The sequence below is a fragment of the Cryptomeria japonica genome, chromosome 7, assembly GCF_030272615.1.
Source record: "Cryptomeria japonica chromosome 7, Sugi_1.0, whole genome shotgun sequence".
NCBI classification, from domain to species: domain Eukaryota; kingdom Viridiplantae; phylum Streptophyta; class Pinopsida; order Cupressales; family Cupressaceae; genus Cryptomeria; species Cryptomeria japonica.
In genome coordinates this window covers 495,721,551-495,739,848 of record NC_081411.1, presented here as the reverse complement: position 1 = coordinate 495,739,848, position 18,298 = coordinate 495,721,551, and positions in this window count along the sequence as shown.

The window sequence follows — 18,298 nt, the reverse complement described above, 5'->3', positions numbered from 1 at the left end:
GTAACACATGTTTGAAAATTTGGCTCGAAAGTGCAAGTTTAGGATGAAAAATCAACCTAGTCTCTAGATATTAGGTGTGAGCAAACATGAAACTTTAAGAATCAAAATGTCGCTTAGAAAATTAGTATCCCTACTAAGTCTCACATTAATCCTTCTAAACCAAAACATGTACATCCCCCTTCATCCTTTCCATCCATTTTAGGTCCTTATACCCTAAAACTAAATCCTTCATCCCTTACATCCATCTTAGGTCCCTATATCCCTCCATCCACTATCAATTTCACCCTTAGATCACAATAAACTTACCCTATCATAAATCAAGATTAAAAAAATTCACACATCCTTTAGGACCTTCTCACCATCCACCTACATCAACTCATCCAAAATACCTCAATATCATTCCTACCCACCCATGAATTTGTATGCTCTTGGAAGCAATTTGGATGCCAAGTGTAAAATCCATAAGTCCAAAAATCCAAATACATCCAAGGATTAACAAGTCTAAGCTAAGAGACATGTAAAGAAAAAGAAAAAAATGATCCAAAATAAAAAAGAAAAGCTACAAAGGCCCATCAAGCAAAAAGAAAAATAAAAATCCACGTGGATTCCCAAGTTGCTCATAGAAGCAATGCATTCCAAAGAACCACAAAGGAAAGAAAAATCAAAAGATATTTGGATTCCCAAGTTTCTCATAGAAAAAATGCATCTTAAAGAAAATCAAAATTGGCATCCAATCTTGCTAATCCAAAGGCTTCCTTCACTCTTTCCTCTAAAAATCTCCCACCTTCCAAATCTATTTTGGGTCCTTATGTCCCAAAATCCACATCCACTTCATGGGGGCTTCACTAGCTAGGCAATATTATATCACGTGCATCCATATTAGTGGGTTTAATGTCCCAAAAATTAGGGTGCAATATATTGCCTATCAGTGAAAATAGGGGGGTTTTAATTTCAGCTATGAAAAAATGCAATATTTAGTGCAAATAGGGGGGCTTTTAATTCGAGTTGTGTATTGGGAGGGGTGACAAAAAAGGAGTTTGGGTAAATACTTTTTGAAAATAGGGGGATTCTTTAGTATGCCATGGAAGCACGTGCATAACCCAAGTTCACTAAGTGAATCCCCTGTGATCCACTTGTTCATTAAAATTCATTTCCTCCATCAATCCACCACCCCTCAACATGTGTGCCAAAGTTGATCTTGCCAACATTCCATCCACCTCAAAATAAATCTTCTAACACCCCATTCAATATCCAACACCTATTTTGTATCCTTTTGTCCCTCCCATCTAATCTTTTTCATATATCCCCTTTTCCACCTTTTATTTTGACAAGGTTAGGAATCATCATAAGCATCACGCATCCTATTTGTTTCACCTTATCCGCACCATTCAATCCATATCCTTATCTTATCCTTTTGTTAATTCCACCATCCATTATCACATTTGATCTTTCTTATCCTATTTGTATCCTATCTCCATCCTATCCATCCTTTGATCTTGATAAAAAAAATAAAGAAACAAAATTCAAAACATGTTTTCATAAACCTCTTGGCATGTCCATTCTGGTGGACCCCATGCCATTCAAAGCACCATGCTATCACCTCACATTTCCATATCTACTTCCTTAGCTTGGATAAATTTTTTATCCCATCATGATATGTTCTTGAAAATAAATTCTATAATAAGTTATCTCCATCCTTCACTTATCCATTCTCATTCTAGCAATTCATTCATCTTGCTCATAATGCCTTAAGTTTTGCTAGACCATAGGGGAAAATAAATACATCTTGTTTGAAAATAAATCTTGATATATGTCATATACCTCAATCAATGATGTGAAGAAAATTCAAAATTCAAAATTAAAATCCAAAAAAAAAATTAAAAAACTTTTAAAATCCAAAAAAAAAAAAATTTTTCTATAAAAAAAGGTCAATTTTTTTTCAAAAATCTAAAATCCATAATAAAATGTCTCTTTATAAGACACAAACACTTTGAACAAGCACAACCAAAATATCACAATCAAAATAACAAGCTTAACAAATTATGAATCAATAAACAAACTACTAAGCTAGTTTATAACCTTACCGATCAATTACCTATCAACTTTTAGCATCTTTACCAAACAACATGCCTCTATGGATACATCATTCCTAGAAGAGGCACCCTATCGAATATTATCTCCTGTAGATGTACATATTTCCTACAATGGACATCCTATCAAACATCATTTAAACAAAAACACTTAACTTTGGCAAGAAGATGGTCATTGACTTGTTTGTGTAGACGTATAAATCTGACCATCTAGTTAAATAAATATTTATTATTTATTTAATCACATTCCTCTATTAATTAAATTATATTTAATTAATTCCCCCCACATTCCTCTATTTGATTAAATAAATTATTTGATTTATTTTATTTAATTCATTTAGCCACATCCAACCCATTAATTAAATAAATCACCTTTATTTAATTAAATTCCCTTTCCCATATAATTAAATTCACATTTTAATTAAAAATCCCCTTCCAATTTAATAAATCAAATTTTATTTAAATATCTTCCAAAAATGCAAGTTGTCATCCACTTTTTGGAATAAATCGCTTTATTTCAAAAATAAAATCCAAAAATACCTCCCACTTGCATTCTCCTAAATTCATGACAACCCTTTTTGGAGTCTTCAAGATTCTTCTAATCCCCCTAATTAGCCTAATTCATCTCTTAAACATTTGCACATTCCTTAGAGAAGTCACCTCTCAAGAATTCCTCAAAGTCTTTGAAATGCATTAAAGGTTTTATGTCCTCAACAAGTTAACCCTCAAAGTCTTCCTAACCCTTAATGGTTAATTCAACCTCAACCCATGGTTAGAGACTTCTTCTCTAACTTAACCCTCATTTAACTGAGGGGTCTCATAAAGCACTCATTGTTTTGACCCTAGTTATTTTATTAGCCCTTGCACAAGAGTTTACCCTTTAGGTAAAATCTTTGTCCATTGGTTAACCATAACCACTCCCTCCTAGGATGACCCTTATGTCTTCTCAGGCATTTAATGCCTCTTACATCCCCTCTCAAGCCACCTCTTGTTGACAAATTTCACCATTTCATTGGTGAAAATTGTAAAAATGGATTGAATAGGTTTCAATCCTAGCCTTTGTTAAGATTATTGAATCTTAACCATCCATTCCCCTATTTCTTCTATAAATAGGACTCATTTCCTTCATTATCCAGATCCAAGTTTTCATGCATCTACACTATAGTCTAATTCTATCAATAACTTTACCTCTCTTTGGTTATCATAGCATTTGCATCATTTAGGAACATATTGTGTATCATTTTAAATCATGAATCATGTTAGTATAGTTTGTTAATATCTTTATCATAGCTTCATCTTCATCATAGTAACACATCTTTATCTTAATCATCATATCATATAGTTCTTAGATGCATTCTTGCATATAGATAATTTTTATCACTCATTCTTGGAGTTGTCATTCCTAAGCCAGTTGATCAATGATTTGAGACCAACCATTGGCTTGAGGGATCCTATGAGATACATTACAAAGCATTAGCTAGTTTAGTCTATTTTAGTCTTTTATCTAGAAATCTCATTAGTATGTTAGCTTTTGATCTTAACTTTTTTATTTTGACTACACTGATTCTTGCATACATTTATGGTGCCCACCATGGGGTTTGTCCCAAAACTAAAATCATTTTGCTTGCAGGATGAACACAAAGATCACATCAAAACACTAGACTAGTGCTTCTGAGTTATTTCCTAGTGTATAAGTGGCATTATGCAATGCATATAAATCACTGTTTAGCACTTTTGAAGCATAACATAGCACATAAACACCTTATTTTAGCACATAGGAACACCACTCTAGCACAATAAGGCCTCAGAGTAGTGCATTGATTCGGTCTTTTAGCGCTTATGCATCATTTTTTAGCACATTACAAAGTTTAGCATGTAGACAGACAAGGAGTTTTGTTTGTAACAGACAAAAAGAAAATTTTAGGCTGGTGAGCCCACCATATCAACTGACTGTTTGCACTATTTTCTTGTAGGTTTTCTAACTTTTCGTGCAGGTTTTTAGAACAAGTTAGTGCATTTTTAGTTCTTCTTTTGTTTCTTGTTTTCACAAAAGGATAAAAAGAACTCACTTCCATTTTTTTCGCAAAGCTTAAAATTGAACTTCACATTTCTTTGGTGCACTTAAAATGAACATCATTTTTCATTTGGAGCTTTAAAAAGAACATCATTTTCCTTCTGGCAAATGGATAAAAAGAACAACAACTCAAATCTTTCTTTTGGCAAGATTAGTTTATATTTTCTTTGGGCTTTAACAAGATCAAAACAAACTTTCCAATTTTGCAAATCTTAAAAAGAACAATCACTTGTATTTTTGGAAGCTTAAAAAGAACCATCATTTTGAATATTACTTCAAGAGCTTTCAAGATCATTGTTATTCACCTTGGCGATTCATTTTGGTTGACTAGGATTTCATTTTCTTTTACTATCTTTTCACACATTGTTATCTTGGTTTAAAAAGAACCACATGTCTTTTGGAGCAACATCTCCAAGGTAGGTTTCTTACTACCTCCCTCATCAGGTAAAGTCCTTCTGGCAGAAGATGTTAAGGGTTTTGATGGAATACCTAACTGTTGATGGAAGGTTTATGAAGGTTTATAATTATCATTATTCTATTCTTAACCATTTCCGCCATGGGGTTAAGATATCTTTGCCTTTCTATTTAGCTTCTTCCCTGAATGAGAGTTTGGTTGACCATGCCAAATAACCCAAATCCTATCCCTTAACTCATCAAGGTCTCGTCCTACTCATTTATGAACACTTGAAGAAAAAAGATAGGGTTAGTAAGGATGATCATTTGGTGGCAAATGTCCATATTTCAGATAGTCGTGATGAGTTTGAATATGATTCGTCTAACGCTCCTCTCCAAAAAAAGAGAGGGTTGATGAAGTTGGTAAAGAGGACATAGATGTGGAAGCTAGTATGGAGGAGGAACAGGGGAAGGTGATTGATTATGAAGTGGAGAGTGAGAAGAAAGAGGATGTAGGAGAAGAGGAGAAGGTGAAGAGAAGTTTATGTTGAAAAGCCCGATTCAAACCCTATTGTCTCAGATTGCAGAAATGTTGCCCAGAATACCATGGAGGAAGCTAACCCTAAATCTGTGAGCTCTAAGTAGGGTAGGGAAATGACGGAGTCCATTTTGAATGCTGCCAGAAATAGCACTCTGGAATTTTTTAATTTCCAGAAATGGGTAATTGAAAATATTACTAGTATCCAGAATAAATAGAGAGATTTGGAGTATAAGATTCAGGATTTGATTAAGGATACCAATATTGGGAAAAAGGATGGGGAGGTGGAAACTATTATTACTTATCAAATTGCCATTAGTTTTATATTCAAAGTCATACTATATATTCTAGTCGGTTAGTATTACTGAATCATGCAGTCGGTACACACAGAGAAGTTGGTATGAACAGTCTAGTCGGTTACAGAAGAAAGTAGTCATAGAACGCAGTATTCACCGAGTTGTTTTACCAAGTATTGTTTCATGGCTACCGAGCAATAAAGTTAATTCACCGAGTGAAACATTTTACCAGATACATTGAACTTGGACATGCACATGAAAACATGTTACAAGATCGAGGCACATCTAACCATTTTTACATTGGAAATTGCACTAGGAGATTGTGTATGATTACAAGGTCAATCTAACCAATGAAATATTTTGTAGTTATTCATTCAAAGAATCTTTTTGTAAGATTGAAGCAATGAATTAGATCACCGTTGTAAGAGATCTATTTATACAGCATGATTTTAGGGTTAGATACAAGAGATGTGAGATATGTGTGTGTATGCATGAAGGAAGACTGTTACAGAGACATGGAGAGGTCACCAAGAAGGTTATCAGTGAACAGTCATAGAACGGAGTAAATAGAAGGGTTTACCGAGTTACAATATGGGTTATTGAGGTATGCTACAAGCTAGGTAATCTTATTCTAAGCACATAGAATCTGCTATAACATTTCAAATGTGAAGTTGTAGATATTTGTAATGATTTTATTGTAATATTTTGAAGTTGTAAGAGAAACCTTCAACAGGGTAAAAGACTCTAACCAAGTCTATAAATTGTAAATCCTTTAACCAGGTGCAACATTTATATAGTGTTGTAAAATCCTTTAGTAAGGTAGATCTAACAGATCTTGATACTCCTAACAGGGTAAGCTATCAGAAATAGCTAAATGTAGCTCTAACCAAGCAATCTTTATTATTGCAGTAGTGAAGTTGTGGGTGCCATCCCCACCGTAGTTTTTCTCTCTAACAAAAAGTTTCTGCGTGACCAAAATATATGTGTTATGGAGTGAATCATGTATGATTGTTATCTATTTGTTTTAACTTTATTTTATGTTACTGCACTATTTTGTTTATGCATAACAGTAAGGTTATTATCAAAGAAAAGTTTTGGAGTACTGATTCACCCCTCCCCTCTCAATACATTAGCTTTCCATATTGGGCCTAACAATTGGTATCAGAGCTTCTATCTTGGAAAAGGGTTTAACTACCTAAAGAGAAAGATCTTAGCAATGGAAGGCTACAAACAATCTCAGAGGATTGTGTATCTTTAAGAAGAGCTGGATAATGCAAATCAAGTGATTGCAGACATGCAGAGGCAAATGCAAAAATCTCTGAAAGTAAGGAGAAGATTATCTGATGACTTGCAGGATTCTCAAGAGCTAGTGGAACAAATCGAGACATCATCTGAGAACAGTATATCTGAAGAGACTGAAGAAATGATTGGAATGTTGAAAGAAAAGAATAAAGCATTGGCTGATCAACTAAAAGCAATGAAAAGAGAACATGAACATTTTAGTACACAGATGACTGAAAATCTAGATGCATTAAGGGTAGCTGAGGATAAAGCAAGAGAACTACAAAGAGAGAAACAACAACTTGAAGTTCTAGTATCTGATAAGGATGATGAAATCATAAGGTTAACTGGTATTCAACAAAATATGACAGATTAACTAGGTTATGCACATCATGAAGCAATTATGAAGAATGATGAAAATCAATCATTGAAACTTGAAGTATCAAGGTTGACTGGTGAACTTGAAACAGAGAAGAAATCCAAAGAATCATTGGAGAAAAGTTATGAAGCATCAAAGATGTTGGATGAGCAACTAAATACAAGAAGACCCTACAAAGATACAGGACTCAGTTACAAAGGAAAAGAATCAACCGAGAAAGGAATTCATACTACTGAGAGAGGAGAATCATCAAAGAAAGCTGGAAAAAGGAATAACATCAAAAGGAAGAAGCCTATTTGCTACTACTATGGAAATCAAGGTCATACTACCAACATATGCCAGATCAGAAAAGGTAAGCAACCGAATATCTCTAAGTCAAATGGATATTGTTACAATTGCAATAAATATGGTCACACACCTAATCAATGTAGGACAAAGTTTGTTAACAACTATCAAAAGGCAAAATTCAAAGGGTTTTGTAGAAACTGCAATAGATATGGACATAGTACCAAGAAGTGATGGTCTAAGCAAAAGAACTACATGAAGTATCCACACCGAGCAAACACTAGAGGTTACCGAACTCACATAGATCCTTACCGACAATATGCAGTAGTACCATGGGATTACAATACAAGGATATGGTGCCAATGTTGTGGAAGATATGGACATATAAGTGCCAACTATTTTATAAGGTTTGGAATGAACAACTGGAGATCATGGAGAAATCCGAGTATGTCATGTTTTCATTGACACAAAGTTGGACATTTAGCTAGAGATTGCAGAGATCAACCGAGAAGAGACACTGAAGAGATAAAAGAAAAATTCAAGATGATTTGGAAAAAGAAAGAAATGATGACAGATGAAGAAAGCACCTTACCTACCGAGTTAGGTGCACCTATTTCAAATTAGTCAAGAAAAGGTATGAAGGGACTGCATTCTCTAAAGGTTAAATCATAATAGTTCCTATTCTATTATGTACAAAATTCAGAATCTACATAGTTAAGATGCAATTAGTCAATTTATATACTATACAGGAAACCTGTCAAATCGGTGTATACAGGAAACCTGTCAAGTCGGTTAATAAAAGAAAGTTAGTTACTCAGTTAAAATAGAAAAAGGAGTAAATCAGTAAAAGGTGAATCGAGTGCATTTAATGTCTTGACCTAACTTGCACGGAGCCTGATAAGGTATTTTTGAGTACTTAAAAGTGTTTAAACGGTCATTTTCATTCACCAAGTTTTTGAGAAGCAGAGCAGAGTAAATCAAAGTGATCAAACTTCATTCAGAGCGAATTTTAAGGTATTTACATCAAATCTATTCACTGTTAAGTTGGTTTTTGATCTAGTCAAATTGCTATTATCTACCAAGTGTGAAGCGTCAGTCGTTTGTTAACCCTAAGGATAATTTGTCAAATCTTACCCGAAACCTACTATGGTGCCCAAGATCCAAGACCCTATAGTTGTCCAAAATGTGGAGAAGCCCTCACTGAAATATTCTCTAACTCCCAAAGTTGCCTTAGAACTGGATGACAAAATTGCATTTTCACTCATCCCAGATCGAGTCTTGTTAGTAGAAGATGTTAGATTCTTCACCAAGTGTCGTGTTGAGGAACTTGGTCATGTAGAGATCAGTGACACATATGATGAACTTTGCACTGATGGCAAACTGGATAGAAAATTTGAGCATATGAAAATCAAGGGATTAACTAAAGCCCTAGTCTATCCCCGTTTGTTCAAACCCCAATGGGTTAAGTTTGTCTTGAGCAGAGTACATGATGACTTCATGTGGCTAAAAGAGCAACTGTTCAAGATCACTAAGGAAGTCATTCACCTGATCACTGGGTATCCCATCTATGATCATGCACGAGCATAGAAAATGATATCACAGAAAGAGCTAATCAGTCTAATTGGAGTAAAATCTGATTACCGGGGACTGAAACTGAATAATGTCACTGATGCAGAACTCAAGTTTGCAATTAGAGTTATTGGTTACTATTTATTCCAATCTACAAGGGAAAATAGTGTACCATGTGCTGCAGTTGACTTGGCCTACAAAATAGTGAAGAAGGGAATGAAAGTAGACTTGTGTGAAGTGCTACTGAAGAACTTGTTTGAGAACCTAAACACAATAAGGAAGCCGAAGAAGAACAACTCAAAAAATACACTAAAGTTCGGTTCACTACTTGTATGTATGTTTTTCTATTTTGAGAAGTTCTTTCCCTCAGTCGGTAAAGTAGTATGGGAGCTACACCAACCTATCACGCAGTATTAATCAAAAACATCTCCAAGGTAGCTTTTAGCAAACAATTGCAATATTGGCTAAAAAGAAAGAGTGTATTCTGTGTTGTGAAGGTTTTAGTTATATGCTCTCCCCTTAATTGGGTGATCAAATATCCAAACACACCATTACTTGCTTTCTTTTAGTTTAGCATTAAGATAAAACCTTTAGTAGGTCTTCCCTCTTGAGGTGCATACAAGGCCAGTGTGAGGGGAACGCCCTAAGTGGGGAACGACTAAAACACCAAGTATTCCAACCCACTATAATCAAATGTGGATATGATGAAAATCATATTCAATGGTTTTTCTCAGTGATAGCCTTCCCCCAATATCCTTGAGATATGTAAAGCCTTTGTTCTAAATGTTGGGAAGTGTCCCAAAGGAGTTTAAAACTGAAGACCGAATGAAAGCCCGATTATGAATTTTAGAAATAGAAACCTCGTCGAGTCAGTCTGCCAAAAATTTCTAATATCATAGTGCAAGGGTGGGGAAGAATCTACCCAAAGACACTCACCATACATCTCCCAAGAAAATGATCGAATTGAGGAACAATTTCTTTGGATCAAATTATGGACAAAGGCAAAAAAATGGGCACACCTTAGGGTGTGACAAGGTTGTTTGAGTTGAAGGAGTATCAAGTGTGGGCTATTGATATTTTAAATGACCCTTGAGAATAGAGATTTTTATCTAATGAATATTTCTTGTGCAAACCCGTGAAAACAAACAAGGATTTGAAAATATCTTATTGAGAACACACTATCTATTTATCATAGACAAATTGTTTGCTTCTGTCTACTGTGTTTTCAAATCATCTTTCAGAAGATCATCCATCAAATAGACCAAGTTGTTACAAATTTTTGTCACAAAAATCATTAGGCAGAGAAAAACCAAGGCAACTTAGTGCATTAAAATTTCAGATTAGCACATATAAACATCATTATAGTGCATACCTTTCATATAGTAGTGCATACAATCCAAACATTAGCGCTTAAGCAGAGCACATTAGCACATCATCCTACCAACAAAAGTCAACATTTCACAGTCAACAAAAATTGGTTAGCGCATAACATAAAATATCAGCGCATACCAAGGACAACATAACGCATATGAGTATCATTGTAGTGCATAAACAGTTTGTTTTAGTGCATAGTTAGAAGATTTATCCAGAACAAAGAGAAGGTTATCAACAAATTTGAAAAATTAGCACCATTTTCAGATACCCTTTTGAGTCCTCTATCAAATCGAACTTAAACATAAGAGATTTTATCAGAGCAGTATCATTTAGTGATTTTAGTTTCACATTTCAACTAAATCAATGTCAAAATACTAAGTTAAGTTATCCAAAGTTGGTCCAAACACATCAAGTTTCCAAAATCAAAGATATATTGTTCTTTATCAGGAAACTTTATCACATCCATTGGACATACTTATTCATATTAATAGAGGCATATCAAATCATCTATTCAGCTGAGTAAACTTAGATACCAAAAATAAAAGTATTTGTCAACCAAAATGGAAACTTTGATCACTTGTATGACCACTCCTCAACACTTAAAGAGGACGAATCCTCATCAGAAAACTGATTTGAAGAAAAAGCAACCTACCCAAGAAAAAATGTTAAAGAGAAGGAAGTTTCTCTACATAAACCGTAAACTCTTCCTAAAACATCACACTTTTGTGCACCACTTACATATCTATCTACGTGGCAAATAAACTAATTTTGATGAGGAAACTTTGCAAGCACATGCCTTTGAACAAAAGTCGACATTCTCTCAATGCCTCAACAAAGGATGAAAGATCAACTTAGCTTATCTACCCAAGGATCCAATCACTTATTAAATCAAATCAAGTCATGCCAGTTTCTACATGATCCATAAAAACATTGAGTGGGATGACAAACCTGAATCAAGCATGGGACAAAGAGAAACTAAGACCTGGAAAAAGTACCTAAATATGGATGAGGGAGATATAACGGACGATGCTATTGAAGAGGCACAACAAGACCCTGGCCTACAAAAACTCCTGGAGAAACTCATCGAAACAAACAAACAAAAATAATTCCTCCTGCTATCTAGCAAAGGTGTCAAGATCCCTGAGGATTTTGACACAGATCAACCAAAACAAAATGAACGCGTGAAAAGGACAAAATCAAGAACATATACCTACAACACTGACCAAGACAATACCAATGACCAAGACAACACTAATAAGCAAGATAACACCAAAACTTATGATACCAATAATGAAGACAATCCCCTTTCTACACTTACACAACAACTACAAATGCTTCAACAACAAATGCAAGACATGCAACAAGGGGTCACAACAAGATACTCTTTAGATGATATATGTCCCTATCCATTTGATAGAAGTTTAAACATGGTGCCATTCCCACCAAACTCTGAAATACCAAAGTATAACAAATATAATGGTAAAAGTGATCCTCGTGTTCCTATAAGGGAATTTTGCACAATGAGCTTAGAGTTTTCCCACAATGACACCTACATGATGAGGTTATTTCCAAGAAGCCTAGGAGGACAAACGATGGAATGGCTTTCAAAACTCACACCTCCCATCAGATCATTTGAAGAGTTGGTGAACAAGTTTGTTTCACAATACTCTTATAACATTCAAAATGAGGTCACCATGCTTGACCTTTGCAACATAGAAAAAAGAATAATGAACCATCCATGATGTTCTTGTAAAGATGGAGATGATTGATCTCTAGATATCCTTGAACTGTACTTAAAAACTGAGAAAATGGAAATCTTTATAGACAATTTTAATGATGAGATGAGCTATCAACTTAAACTACAATGTCTACCTAGTTTTCAAAAGTTGTTCGACAATGGAATCTAGATAGAAGAGACCTTAATAAAAAAGGGAACTTTGAAATTTTCCAAAGAAGGTGCTAATTTGTCAAACAACAACTATAGAAATAAATATTATAACAACACAACTCAGACAAATCCAAATTTTGGACAAGGAACAAGAATGTTTCCAATGATGGTGTAGTTGACACTAACAATGTTAAAACAAAACAATTGGTGTTAAAATTATTTGGCATTACTCCACCAACCAACACTCAAAGGACAAACGATCAAGGAACCAACAATCAAGGAACCAACAATCAAGGAACCACCAATCAAGGAAACACCAATCAAGGGAACACCCATCAAGGGAACAACAACGAAGGAAACAACACTAACACAAAACCTACAACATATCGACATAAGTTCACACCTTTGGGACAAACTCTTGAATGAAAATTTTGAGAATTATTGACAAACAAACTCATTACATTGCCAAACACAAGGGATTCTGAACCCCAAGTCAAACCATCATGGTGGAATGACGCGCACTATTGTGAATATCATAGAAACAAAGGGCATCGTACAAATGATTGCCTAAGGTTGAAAATTTTGGTTCAAGACTTATTAGATAAAGGTGACATAATGGTAGATGGTCATAAAACCAGTGATGATCATGAGGCCTTCAAGAATCCACTTCCTAATTATGATAAAGGCACATCATTTCCTTCAAACAACATAAAGGGGCTCGTATAAATCATGTGTACAACAATGTCATCAATCACATATCGACATACAATAATTAGATCAATGTCATAAAAATCAAGGACAAGCAAGAGCAAGTCCCAATAAATGTAACTACATGGGCTCAATTCAAGCATGTTCTGAAAGGAAACACTTCCAACATAACCGCTCCTCTAAAAGAACAATATAACCTTGTAGATCAATTGAAGAAAATGTCAGCCCACATATCCATATTAGAGCTTCTCAAGATCTCACCAGCACACAAGGAAATTCTATAAAAATCTCTTGTTGACACTATGGTTCCAAATAACCTGGATATTGATCGATTCCAAGACATGGTGGGACATTTAACCATAACTCATAATCTATCATTTTTTGAACATGATGACGTCTCTCTAAATCATCCGCATAATACTCCACTCCATATTGAAGTTGTGGTCTATAAAGATCATGTGAAACAAGTACTAATAAATGGAGGAGTTGGCCTTAATATTTGTACTCTAAAACTTATATGTGCATTGGGTTTCTTAGAAAAAACCATTGATCCTAAGAAAAAGATAACAATGAAAGCATATGATGATGAAGAAAGATCATCAAAAGGGCTTGTGGTATTACATATTCAAGTAGGACCAGTTCAAAGAGATACTATATGTCAATTCTTGGACATATACTTATCTTATAACATACTTTTGGGTCATCCTTGGATCCATGAAATGTAAGTAGTACCATCTACGTACCACCAATGCCTGGAATTCCCATATGATGGACAAGAAATTTCCATCACAACATACACAAATCCTTTTCAATATTGTAATAATCTCAAAGAAACTTAGAATGTTCTTGTACCACATAATAGGGAAGCTCTTGCTTCCACATCATCAAACAGTAAGGATCAACTCAAATCTGTATCCATAGATTTTGAGAAAAATATGAAGTTGAAATATAAAGGAATAGGAGAATACTCTTTTGAACCATCCTTATTACCAATTTCACCAAAGTCTCATGGACAACCATCAACATCCAAGCAAAAATCTTCACAACCCATCAAACTCTTTGACAGAATGTTTATTCAAGCAGGAGCACTAGTAGATGAAATAGAAGACAAGGATGTCTTGAACTGGTTGTACAAAGATGACAAAGACACATAAGCAGAAATGTTAAGTGTCACCCTCCCAACAGAGTAATATGACAGCGGATTCAAAATCATGCAAAGGATGGGATACTCAGGAAAAGGTCCTATTGGCAAATGGCAAGAGGGTTCATAGAACCAATTTAACCACACTCGCAACTTGCTAAGGACAAATCTGGACTAGGATATGGATAGCATCATTATCAACCTGATCAACATAATTGATAATAAGAATCTGCATGGCAAAAAAACCAACAACAAGAAACCACACATCGACAACAAAATAGGCATACATCAACACAACAACAAGAAGATAATGAGGCGATATTCAAACACACGAAAGAGGAGTATGAAAAACAACAAGAAGAGCTTGCAATACAAAGAGAGGAGGCTTCTCACAAGCCCATAGATTGCAACCTAGTATAGAGCTTGATTCAAATAGAATGCAAGTAAGTTCAGAGATAAAAGCAAGAACTATACCAGTTGTTAGCAAACCCTTCTCACCAAATCACATCCCCATCATATACAACAATAGAGTCCTAGAGAGTGATTCTGGAACAGACTCATGTGAATATGAATGGGATACTTATTCTGATGTAACTGAAGACATTGATATAGATGTAATCCATACATATACACCTGTGCTTGATGAAGGACAAGGCTCAAGGTCTAGATCATTTGCATTTGGACCACAACATATCTACAAACCCTGTGAGAATGAGTAGCTTTGCTACGAAATAGGTAATACTAAAGAGAGTACCATCATAGACCTCGATCGTCTTATTGACAAATTTGACAACATTTCTATCATGACCCTTACAACTATAGACCTTAATCCACCTAACGATTCCTTACCCCTCATACATCTGAACTCATTGACTAAGAACAACCTAAACAACTCAACATACATATCTTTCCAAATGATGACACTATTGTCCATTACCTTTGTTCAGTAAATCTAGAAACATGTTCCACCAATGAATCTCATAATGAAGTTGTTAATCAGGAGAGTGCCAAGACTCTTAGTCATAAAATGAATAAAATAAAAAATTGATCTAATAGTGAAAACCATTTAATGATAGTATTAGATCATAAAAAAGTAAAAACAAAGGGCATATACAATGGTGAAAACCTCCTTGAGGCGCTAGAGGATGAGAGACTTGACACTCTTCCTAAAAATTATCAAGTGAGATCACCAATTTTGATTGAACCAACTCAATCAATCAACATTGGCACTGAAGCAGTAGCAAAGACCATACACCTAGCAGAGTCATTAACAGAACAAGAATGACCCGACTTCACTAATTTATTCAAAGAAAAGAAAATAAATTTTGCTTGGTCCTATGCAGATATGCTAGGGGTAGATCTAGATTTGATCATGCATCACTTATCTATAGCTCTAGGAGCTAAGACAGTCAAGCAGAAACCAAGAAAAATGAACCCGCATGTTGCACTATTGGTTAATGCAGAACTGAAGAAGCTACTTGATGTAGGATTCATCTGACCCATAGATTATGCAGAATGGATCTCTAAAATTGTACCTATATCCAAACCAGATAAGAGCATAATAATTTTAACAGATTTCAAGGATCTCAACAAGGCTTGTCTGAAGGATGACTTTATTTTACCCAACATCAACACAATTGTAGAGCTAACAACAAGACATGCTATGTTATCACTTATGGATGATTTCTCAAGCTATAATCAAATAAAAATAGCACCAGAAGACCAAGATAAAACAACATTTACATTTCCATGGGGTACTTACTACTAGAATGTCATTCCTTTTGGCTTGAAGAATGTGGGAGTGACCTATCAATGAGCAATAGCCACCATATTTCATGACATGATGCACACATTCATGGAAGACTATGTAGATGACCTATTGCCCAGATCATTTACAAGAGAAGGACACCTAGAGGTTCTCGACAAAATCTTTTAGAGGCGAGAACAATTCAATGTATGACTGAACCCTAAAAAGTGTGTCTTCGGTGTAACATCCAGAAAACTCTTGGGATACATCATCTCAGAAAAAGGAATCAAGGTGGACCCCACAAAGGTACAAGAAATTATGGAGATGCCACCTCCTAGAAATATCAATCAATTAAGATCTCTACATGGATGGTTGCAATACATAAGAAGATTCATTTCTCAACTAGCTAACAAATGCCTTCCGTTCACTCATATACTCCACAAGAATGTCCCTTTTTAGATGGGAAGATTGATGTGCAAAATCATTCCACCAAATCAAGCAATATTTGATGAATCCACCTATATTGTTACCACCAATAGAAGGAAAACCTCTCATTCTTTACATAGCAACTACAGAGGTATCACTAGGAGAATTTTTAGCACAAGAGGATTCAATGGGCAAGGAAAGAGAAATATACTACATCAACAGGACATTGAATGGTTACGATCTCAACTACACATTCATTGAAAAAGCTTGTTTGGTTGTAGTGTTCGCTTCTCAAAAGTTTTGACACTATATGCTATCTCACACAATCAAGCTAGTAGCAAATATTGACCCATCAAAATATCTACTCAAAAAAGCTTCTCTCATAGGGAGGTTAGCTAAATGGGTGATGATTCTGAGCCAATTTGACATTCAATACACAAACATAAGAGAAATAAAAGGTCAAGCCATAGCAGATCAATTGGTAGAAGCTCCATTGCAAGACAATTATCCAATGCATGTTGAATTTCGAGACACAGATGTCTTGACAGTCACAAAAAAACCATGTAGTTTGATAGATCATATACATAGCATGGATTAGGTGTCAGTGTCCTATTCATCACTCCAGAAGGACACACTATTCCAAGAGCTTACAGATTGATATTTCCTTGCACAAATAACACTATTGAGTACAAAGCTCTACTAACACGCATCAAAATGGTCATAGAGTGGAAGATCAAATAGTTGAAAGTATTTGGAGACTCTCAATTGGTCATTAGTTAGGTTATGATTCAGAAGAATGTAGAGCTGGTGCATTCTTATCAGTAAGTCTATGTTTTTGTTGGTCTTATTCATTTTTGTTTTGTAGACTATTTTGTGGGCTTGGCCCATGTTTGTTTAGATTTTTCTACCGGTTATGGACTTCAATGCTTATTTTCTAGATATTGTAAAACTTTTGGGTTTCAGATCCCTATAAAACCCATTTACCTTAATAAAAAACAAAGGATGACAAGCTGATGCCCTACAAGCACATGGTGGATGATTTCAAGAAGTACTTTGTAGAAATCAAATTTGAGCAAATTCCAAGGCTGAACAACAAAGCTACATATGCCCTGGATACCATTGCCTCACTCCTGCAAAAACTAGACAAATAGAATCGTTATGAGTTCCTGGTGGAACAATTGTTTTCCCCTACCTATGACAATTTTGAATCCCAAGTCATATGCCACATAGTCGGTTCCGACTCACCCCTCTATGGAAAGATATATGCCTACCTAAAAAACAATATCCTTCCACTATATCTATCCCAAAACCAGAAATACAACTTTATTCATCAGGTATCCCTTTACACCCTAACCGCTGACACATTTTACCAGCACGGTCTCGGTGGTACTCTTCTTCAGTGTCTTGATCGTAACGAATCTGAAACTACCTTGCAAGAGCTTCATGAAGGTATTTGTGGAACACATTCAAGTTGTCCTACTCTGGCCAAGAAACTTCTAAGCAAGGGATTTTATTGGGAAACCATGGAAAAGGAATCACACCAGTTTGCCAGAAAATGTCCGAAATGCCAAATTCATGGCAATCTTATACATGCACCAGCCCAAGAGTTGCAACCATTCACTACATCATGGCCATTCTATAAATGGGGACTCGACCTAGTGGCAAAGATTAATCCTTCCTCATCAAATGGAAATAAGTTTATCTTCATGACCACTGAGTATTTTACAAAGTGGATAGAGGTTATCCCATTGACTACTATTTCTGGCAAGCAAATATCTCATTTGTCGATATAGCATTCCTAGTTCCATTATCACAGATAATGGAAGTCCATTCAAGAATCAAGATGTGAAAGAACTATGTGAATGATTCCATATTGAGCATTGTTTCTCCACACCTTACTATCCACAAGGGAATGACCAAGTAGAGGCCTCAAACAAAACCATGCTGAAAATCCTTAAGAAAACAATGAATAAGGTTGATCGTGATTGGCATGTTCAACTCAACCCAACATTATGGGCCTACAAAACTAGCATCCACACACCTATAAGAGAAACACCATACTCGCTTATGTATGGATTAGAGGCTATTCTACCTATTGAGGTTGATATT